This window comes from Rhinolophus sinicus, linkage group LG06 (assembly GCF_036562045.2).
Source record: "Rhinolophus sinicus isolate RSC01 linkage group LG06, ASM3656204v1, whole genome shotgun sequence".
Taxonomy (NCBI): Eukaryota; Metazoa; Chordata; class Mammalia; order Chiroptera; family Rhinolophidae; genus Rhinolophus; species Rhinolophus sinicus.
The window spans coordinates 28,034,283-28,043,191 of NC_133756.1; positions in this window are offsets into that span (position 1 = coordinate 28,034,283).

Here is an 8,909-nt window from a genome sequence, read left to right on the forward strand (position 1 = left end):
ATTCTTTACCCTCTCTGTTCTTCTGGTACCCTTATGATACGAATGTTGGTAAACTTTATATTGTCCCAGAGATTCCCTTGAAGTCTCTTTTTATTTATTTCTGTTCTGTTGGGTATTTCTGCTATGCGTTCCCTTCTAAATTGCTGATTGGATCCTCTGCTTCAACTAATGTGTTAATTCCCTCTAATGCAGTTTTCATTTCCATTATTGTATTCATTATTTCTGACTTGGTTTTTTTTTACATTTTCTATCTCCGTTTTCATGTTTCCTATCTCTTTGTTGAAGTTCTTTTTGAGACCATTGGGCATCCTTCTAACTGGTGTTTGGAACTCTGCCCCTGGTTGAATGCTTGTCTCCATTTTGTTTAGCTCTTTGTCTGGAGCTTTGTTCTGTTCTTTTATTTTGGAAAAATTTCTTTGTCTCCCCATTTTGGCTGCCTCTCTGTGTGTGTTTCTATGTTGGGCTGCTGTGCTTCCTGGTCTTAGTAGAGTGGCCTTATGTAGTGTCCTGTGGGACCCAGTAGTGCAGTCTACCTACTCACCAGAGCTGGGTGTTCCAGGTGTGTCCCTTGTGTGGGTTGTATGTGCCCTGCTGTTGTAGTTGAGACTTGATTGCTATTTGCAATTCAGTGGGAGGAATTGACCCTCAGGCTAATTCGTTGTAAGGACTGGCTGTTGCTACAGTGGAAAAGTTGTTTTGCAGGGACTGACCTTACAGAACAGGGTCCAATTTCGTGGGGCTCTGATGCCCACCCAGTTTGCTGTTTGGGTGTGTCTTCCCCAGAGGCAGCTAGGTGATGCTCTAGCTTGGTTCAAGCTGGCCACTGGGCCTGACAGTACAAGGACTCCTCGGAGGGGACCCCCTACAACCAAGTTCAGGTGCAGCCTGTGCCCTGCCCATTGCCAACTGGCATGAGCCCCAAAGCAATGCTGAGATGACCACCACCTGTGCTGTGCTTGGGAGGTGCCTTGACAGGCCAATCTGTGAACGAAGGCTGGTTGCCACTGGTGCTGAGCCTAGGGCTGCTCAGCCAGAGGTAAGGGATACTTGGAAGCCAGATGCTGCTTGTTTGGGTTTAGTGAACCTTTGAAAGATTTTAGGAAATTCTTCAGCATGAGCCAAGGCAGGCTGTTTCTAGGGTTTCCGGGAGGGAATTCCCACCGGTTCTTGGGAATTTTTTTGCTTTTCCTTTCCCAAATCCCGAGATACAAACTGTTTTCTGTTGTGCATGATGAATCGTTTCCACAAAGTGATGGCCGATACTACCAACCACCTGGGTTCAGGGAGCCGATTTTCCCGATTTCCCGACCAACTTTTATTGGAATTCGGGAACGGGAAAGTGAAAAATATCCCTGAGAGCGGCAGAATTCCTGCGTGGAAACCCTAGCTATTTCTATGGAAAGGTCCCTGGAAGTGGCTTGGGTGTGCCTGCAAGTTGGGTAGGATGTGGTCTCAGGGAATCATTAGGGTGGGGCAAAGGCAAGGTGATAGCCAGTTTCATGGAGACTCAGATATAGATTCTGCATACGTCTGCGTCTCCGTGCGTCTGCACGCAGGAAGGGGAGGGCTCAATAAAGCAGCAATGGCTTCCACCTGCTCCTCATTCTGGGAGAAACTGCCCTTCTTCCCCTCACCCTGCAGCTAAAGAATTCAGTTCCTCCTCATATGTCCCTGGTGCCTTTCGCCTTTTGAGCTGCCATCCCCGCACTGGAGCTCAGAGCGAGTTAGTTCATCAGTGGGTAAGTCTGTGCATGGAGCGTCTGAAAGCTCACTGCTCTCTGTCTCACTCAGCCACAATTTCTGCTGATTTTTATAGCCAAAAGTTATGGCTTTTCTTCTTGGTACAGAAACCCTGGGCTGGTGAGGGGCTAGGACTCCTCGCTCCTCAGGAGGTATATCTGGCCAAGACATCCCTCCTGGTTTTTAATGGTCAAACGCGGGTGTGGGACCAGTCTTTTCTGTGTCTCTGCCCATACTACCAGTTTTGAGGTGGCTTCTTCTGTACGTTCTTAGTCATAAGGCTTTGGTATAACTAGACTTCAGGTGATTCTCAGTGATCGTCGTTTTGAGGTTTGGTTCAAATTGATGTGGTTCTGAAAGGAGGTGAGCACAACATTTACTTCACAATCTCAACCAGAAATGTGTACTATGTTTTGAAAATGGTAAGTATGAGTCCCCCAAATTTATTTTTCTTTTTCAAGATCTCAAGATTGCTCTGGCTGTTATGAAATGCCACAGAGCTCTTTTCTTACTGACATCCAGCTGTTTTTTTTTTTTTTTTCTTAAACAGATATTCAGATTGTTGCAAGACTTCAGTTAAGTGCCAAAGTTCTAAGAATGTTGATTTTGACAACTTTTGCTAGTCTTCTCAGAGCTTTTCTGGAGTAATAAATTTTGGGAGGTTCTTACTTTGTCATTTTAGTAGTTTTTCTCTTTAAAAGTCAGGTTTTTAGAAGTAGAAAGAACCTTAGAAAACAATGTTTGAAGTCCACATTTTTCAGAATGTGAAATCAGTTGCATAGAGGTAGAAGGGTTATTGCCTAGCAACAGAAAATTTGTGACACATTGAAGCATTAATATTTCTACTCTGCCTTAATCACTTACCTACTCACTCCCAACCCATAAGTTCAATAAAAATTTAGTGAGCATCAAAACTGTCAGGTACTGAGCCTATATAAGCAAAGCACAAATGCCTCTTAAAGGTCAGAATAATTGGGAGATTATATGGAAATAAGAACTTGAAATTTTTGAATAAAATTATCAGAGAATGGAGCAGGGAATAACTAATTGGCTGGGAGAGTCAAGAAAATGTCATTGATTTGACTTTAAAGTTGGGTCTGCCAGGTGTAATTAGATATTTCTTGCAGAAAAAAATAACTTCAAAAAAGACATTTAGATGATAAAGGACCTATCCTGTCTAGAGAATTGATAGGAGTTCAGTAGTTTGGCAAAAGAAGTGCTAAGAGATGTGATTGAAGAGATGAGAAGGTTTCAGATCACAGAAATTATCATATGCGCGGCTGAGGAGCAAGCCCACAAATGGCTGTACACAGAGCTCCAGAGAGTGCTGTTTACCTAGACTACCAGTGATGACATCCTGAGGTTTCACAGTGTGCCAGCCCTGCTAAAAATTTTATAATGATCCAGTAGTCAATAGGGAGAAGGATTTATTGCTCTGTGAACCCAGTGAGGGAAAGATTAAATTGCCAGGAGAAATGGTATGGAAATAAGCTCTTCAATGGCGTAACAGATTAACTGGAGGTTTTGTTTGAAACAGCAATAGCAGTGTTACAACCACTTAATTTGTTATATGCCAAGCACACTATGCCTTTGTTTAATATACATATTAAAGTTATATTTACATATTTTATATGTTACATGTATTTTTATATATTTATATAATATAATTTAAGAAGTCATTAATGTGGGGCTCAGGGGTGCTCCGATAGAGGTACAGGACACGCAGAAGCCAGATGTTGCTTGTTTGGGTTTTAGAACCTTTCAGAGATTTTAGGAAATTCCACAGCGTGAGCTGAGGCAAGCCATTTATATGGAAAAGCTATTGGAAGTGGCTTGGGTGTGCCCAAATGTTGGATGGAGCATGGTCTCAGGGAATCACTAGGGTGGGGCAGAGGAGAGGTGATAGCCAGTTTGATGGAGACTCTGATATGGTTTCTGCCTTCATCTGCATGCCTGGAGGGGCAGGGCTTAACAAAGAAACAATGGCTTCTGCCAGCCCCTCTGTATGGGAGAAAGCTGCCCCTCTAGTACTCACCTTGCAGCTAGACAATTCACTTCCTGTCCCTGGTACCTATTGAGAGGCTGCCCCAGGGATGGAGCTCTGAGCAAGTGAGTCTGTCACTTGAGTGGTACCTTTCAGAGGAGCGCCTGTCAGTGCAGCTGCCCTCTGTCTCACTCAGCCATAATCTCTGCTGGTGTTCACATCCAGAAGTTATGAGGACTTCTCTCCCTCGCACTGAAGCCCTGGGTTGGGGAGAGGCTGGATCACTTGCTCTTTAGGGAGGGACCTCCACAGCTGAGATATCCCTCCCAGTTTTTAATGGTCACATGCAAATGTGGGACCAGCCCATTCTGCATCTCTGTCCCTGAGCCTACCAGTCTCTAGGTAACTTCTACTGTATGTATGTAATTGTAGGGCTTTCGTTCAGCTAGATTTCAGGTGATTCTCAGTAATGGTTGTCAGTGGTTTAGTTGTTATTGATGTGTCCTGAGAGGAGGTGAGCACAGTATTTACCTACTCCTCCATCTTGACTGGAAATAATCCATAAGCGTATTCTTGAGAAATGGAATAGGTGGCCCCATTCCAAAAAGCCAGCTGGGAAATGGAATAGTCAGGTAAGAACAAGCCTGCACCTCTACACTGTTTTCCAGAAGGGATATAACAGAATTTGGCATGAGGACTAAGAAATAGGACATTGGAATGAGGTGACAAGAACAGAGGAGTAGTGGCAGAGATCTGATTTTGGTCAATACGGCCAAGCTAGCAGCAACATATAATGATTCTACCTTATTTTTTTTATTGAAAACTACCGTGTTCCAGGTACTGTTCTTGATATTGAACAAGACAGTTACTGTTCCTATTCTCAAAGAACGTGTTAGTTAGCTATTTTTTATGTAACAGTGCACCTCAAAATGTAGTGGCTTAAAACGATAACCATTCATTCAACTCACAAATGTAAGATTGATAATTTAGGGGTTCAGCTGGGCTGTTCATGTCTGAGCTACAATCACTCACACATTTGCATTCAGCTGTTGGATATGATTGGGTCCAGCTCATCTCAGCTGGTCTTATGCACAGCTCTGGTAGTTGGCCAGCTGTCATCTAGGGCAATTTGACAAGAATAACAAGAGCCTGTGTTTCTGATCATCCATCAGGGTAACATGGGCTTGTGTAAGTAGTGGTAGCAGAGTTCCAAAAAAGCATGCAGAAGCATACAAGGTCTCTTGTGCTCTAGCTCAGGAAATTCATTTCATCACATTCTGTTGGCCAAAATTGGTCAACAGTCCAGCCCAAAGTAGAGAGAAATGTAAATTGATTTCCATCTCTTGAGGGAAGAAGTTGTGATGTTACACTGGAAGGGGTGTAAATGCAGAGAGATGGATTATTATGGCCACTTTTGGCAAATGAATGTTGTTGTCAGTCAATCTTAAATTCCATAAAAACTAAACAGAGTCATGAAAGTTATATTTTATACTCTGAGAGAGTAACTGATATTGGACTAGCCATTCCATTATAAATAACCAGAAAAATTGGCAAAGTAACTAAAATAAGTTTTCACGTGTTGGAAAACTAACAGTTCAGAACCGTGATCCCCAAGAGAAAAGAACAAATGAGATGAGAAAGTATAGTTTGGAATTTTGGGCAAGTGACATAGTCAGAATTGGTACCGCAAAAACCGGAAAGAAGGAAGTTATACCAAGAAAGAATTCTACAGATTCTCAGAGAGATCTGTCAAATACTAAACTGTGTCTGTGTAGGATGAGACTCCATGAGGCTGGAAAGAATATCTACTGGGGATAAAACACCTACCAGAGAGTCATCAGCCAAATGACTGGCATGTCTTTTACATGGTGGGAATTATTTGAATTCCAAACAGAGTGCAGAGATCATGTTGACCACTTCAGTAGAGGCCCAGAAAGGTCACTCTTTAGGAGCCCTAGAATGAAACGTATTCGGGATCGACTCTAACACAGCTTTAAAACAAGACTCAAAAGGATCAAGGTGTCCTACAGGTAAATTAACTGCTTCGTGAAACAAAACTCAACCATCTTTAAAGGAAGACAACATAATTCAAACAGTCCACAATGAAATTTTACATAGTCAATCCATAGTTACTAAGCATATGAACAAGTGGAAATATGTGGCCCATGACCAAGAGAAAAAGAAGTTAATAGGACCAGATACAAAAATGGCAGAGATGATGAAATTATCAGACAAAAACTTTAAATGGATATTATAAACATATTAATCTATTCAAAGGGCCACATGAAAATATTTGAGAAATACAAGTCCTAAAAATATGAAACAATTGGTACTTGTGAAAAAATAAAATACATGAAGTAAAAAAAAATAATAATGGATGTCTTAATGACAGATTAGAAATTCCAGAGAAGGGAAACAAGGGAACTTGAAGGCAAGGCAAGAGAAACTATCCAAAGAGAAGCATAGAGAGAAAAATGGTTGAACTAAATGAACAGAACCTTAGCAGTTCAGTTGGTCAGTATCAAGGGGTCTAACGTGTGTGGCTGAAATCCCAGAGATACGGAGTCGGGATGAGTTAAAAAAAACAAAATACTTGAGGAAATAATGAGCAAAATATACCCAAATTTTCTAAAAATGATAAACTCACAGATCTAAGAAGCTCAATGAAACCCAATCTGGATAAACATAAAGAAAACTATATCAGGACACATAACCAAATTGTTGAGGGATAATGATAAAGACAAATTTTAAAAACAGCCAGAGGACAAAAGACTCCTGATAAATAGGAGAACAAAAGTATAAATAATTTTTGGCTTTTCATCAGAAACAATGTAAGGAAGAAAACAGTGGGATGGCATCTTTAAAGTGCTAAAAGCAAGAAGCTGCTAACGTAGAGTTCTATAACTGGTGAAATTTTTCTTCAAAAATGAAGGCAAAGTAAGGACATTTTGTGACATTAAGAAAAAACAGGATAACATGGAGAGAATCCAGGGCACAGTGTATTACTCTGGTTTGCAAGAGGTGAGGTGGAGGAGGGAGTCAACCTGGGGACGTATCAACACATATCCCTCCCTCCCCATGAAGGTTGTTATGCAGTGATGAAAATAATGAAAGATGTTATGGGGCTGCATATATTTGAGAAATTTTTCCTTTGGTACCCAAGACCCAGTGGCAACCACTATTGTAACTTATTTGCATGGTTATAACCCCCTCTCCCTCATCCCCACTGCCACTGGCACTAGCTCTGCGGAGGGACAGCACTGTTCCTCTGCTTGTTAATCATTGTATGTCTGGCTCATGGTATGTGCTCAAGAAATAATTGTTGAATTGATTTGAAAATACTATTTGTGTGTATAATACTACCGTGTTTACCCGAAAGTAAAACCTAACCAGACAATCAGCTCTAATGCGTCTTTTGGAGCAAAAATTAATATAAGACCCAGTATTATATTTATTATATTATATTTATTATATTATATTACATTACATTATATATAGTATTGTATTGTATTATATTACATTTTATATTATACTATAATATATTGCATTATATTGTATTATATTAAAGACCCAGTCTTATAATAAAAAAAGATGAGGTTTTATACAAATTTTTGCTCCAAAAGACTCATTAGAGCTGGTTGTCTGGCTAGGTCTTATTTTTTGGGGAACACAGTAGTAGTATATAATACTAGCATGGTTCCAAAGAAGAGCTCCATCTACTCTTTCCAATTAGAAAAAACAATTTCTGTTCTTCAATTGTTCCACATTTAGGGAGATACCGTAAACAGTATGTGGATATTGGGGGAAGCAATGCAATTTTACAAAGTAAGACAATGTTAAATTATTAGCCATATTGTAGGATGCTGCCATTCATCCCAAATTAATCACAATAAAATAAAGGAGCATTTTCCATTACAAATATGTTAAGAATTCTACTTTCAGAGACATAATGGCAGAAAGAACAGTATATAGGTGTGATGGAGTAAAGTTAAAACAAAGAATCCTTCATAATGTATGTCACAGTGCTGTAAAGCTTTGGCCCAATCTCTGCTACGTTTCCAGTCCTGTCCCTCCCATGCTATTCACAATGCTGACCTTGGGACAAAGGAAGATTCTGGGGAGTCCTATCGGTCATTCCTCTGAACTTTCATTTAACACAGAAAGAGAAATTACATTTATTAGGCTCTTATTGAGGGCCAGATATTATATTTGTGACAGGATATGGAAATGGGGTTCTTCCTTTCTCCATTTCAGCTGGAATCCCAATTGCTGCAAGTCAAATAAGTACGTGCCAAGTGCTGGTGAAGCCCACAGTTCTAAAGTAAGGCATTTGAAACCCTATGTGGGCCTTGCCACAGAGCATCTGAAAACTTTCTGTGACCCTTTTAGCACATTGCCTATACAGAGAGTATATAATAGTTGAGGATTTTGAGAAAAGGGAGAGAGGAGACTTCTGTGTAAGGGGCAACAGAGTCTTTCCTAGAGTAAACTTAGGCTCCTCTAAGTCCTGTAGGCCGCAGCCTTGGTGTCTGTCCTTGTCAGGCTTTCAAGTTGTAGCAAAAATCTTGCTAAGACAGTTTAGAGAGAACCCCCCATCTCACCCTCAATATCTAATCACTCTGGCCTGTCTTCTGCTTGAATCCTGTCCAGTGGGTTTAGCCAGCATCCCCCCTTACCCCTGATATTTTCTCTTAGTTATTTTCCAACTACTGACACCCCACCCTGCTCCTTGGCTATAAATCCCCACCTGTCCTTCATGTATTAAGAATTGAGCCCAGTTCTGTACTGAAATCTTTTTTTTCCCCATTGCAATAGTCCAGAATAATTTCTGTCCTTGCCAGTTTACAACTGTTCTGCTCTGGTTTCCTTTAACTAGAGGGTTCTCTTTATATCTCACCCATTCCCCCACAAAGAAGAATAGTTTCCCCTCATCAGGTGAGAGGCTTTAAACCAAGAGAGATTTACCTGTGCTCTGTAGAGTCCTTGGAGTACCCAGAACCAGTGCCTCATGGAGGCTAGAAACTTCCTATAGAAAAGAGGTTGCGTGAGGCCAACTGTGGTGGCTAAGGAGAGAGCGCTATTTTGGGAGGAAACTGCACTGACACTCATAATGTGACAGAGGTGTGGGACTTAATGTGGACCCTGTGGCACAGCCAGCTTGGGGTCATCTTGGATCCCAGCAAGA